Genomic DNA, 1,274 nt, shown 5'->3' on the forward strand with positions numbered 1-1,274 from the left:
GGACGCAAAAGGAAAAAAGCGTGCAGCGAATAGGGTTGAAGATGGTGACGCTAAAAAGCTGCCGCTGCAACCAAATTCGCAGATCGCCAATTAACGACAATTAACGGTTTTCAATCAGAAAAGAGAGTGTTGTATCGTAAAGGTACTGAAGTCAGCCATTTTGCGTATTTTCTTCTTTTTTTTTCTCATCTTTAAAACCATCCATAGTTTCATGGGGGGATAATTCGTTTAATTATTTTTTTTTAATCCTTTTTTCCTTTATATATGTATATATATACAAATCGAGGTACACAATCAAATACAAGACGATCATAGATATCGTTAGAAGTCGATCGATTAAAATTAGGTGTGGACGCATGATGAGAAAACGCACGAATCGAGGGTTCCTTTTTTTCTGTATGGTACAATTTGATGCGCGAACGATGACAGGCTAATATATCTTCACGTGTGAAAGACATTATTATTCTTGTTTTTTTCTTTTCTCTTCGCACACACACACACATGCATACGTACATACACTCGTTCGTTCGTTCCTTTCATCATTTTCCATTCTTTCGCTATGTTGCAGCGGCGCATAATCGAACGAAACGTTTGTGAGAAAATCCGTCCCGAAGACGGTGAAGCGAGCACCTTGAAGCCAGGCCCAGCGCGCTCGGTGGGGACGACTCGTCCCTTTGGGTTTTTCCCTGGGCCTGTTCGCGTAAGGGTGGACAGGGATCGGCAGGATCGTCCACACTTTTCCCGAGACCCTGAACGTATACTTTTGCGAACGACGCCCGAATAACGTGGATATAGACTTTTAATAATATATACTATTGTAAAAACGTAGACACGTTTAATTCATTTTACGTCCACCCTACTCCGAGTTAGAGTACTTTCTAACACGTTCGGCGCATTTGTGACGTAATTCACGAATTAAAAAATATTGAAAAGAGCTTAAGCGGGTACTAAATCGATTAAAAAAAGAAAAAAAGAGACCAACGAACGAACAACGATACAAATTATAATATCGTCGGTGGAACGAATTAATATATAATCATTGGCAGCGAAACGGTCCGCGGGTACAAGAAAAATGCATGCAAAAAACGTGCGCGTGTGTAGCGGCTACGCTATTTTCCCGAGAACGAGCGGCGATTCTAAGACGACCACTGATTTGGCGAGCATGAACAGTGGGCATATGCGATGTTACACTCGTACCAAGAAAGCGACACCGCCTAAAGCTTGCACGAAAGGGACGGTAGCGTGGCCAATTGCGAGGCGAGAATGCCGCGAAG

This window comes from Habropoda laboriosa, unplaced genomic scaffold, assembly GCF_001263275.1.
Source record: "Habropoda laboriosa isolate 0110345459 unplaced genomic scaffold, ASM126327v1 scaffold309, whole genome shotgun sequence".
Classification (NCBI taxonomy): Eukaryota; Metazoa; Arthropoda; class Insecta; order Hymenoptera; family Apidae; genus Habropoda; species Habropoda laboriosa.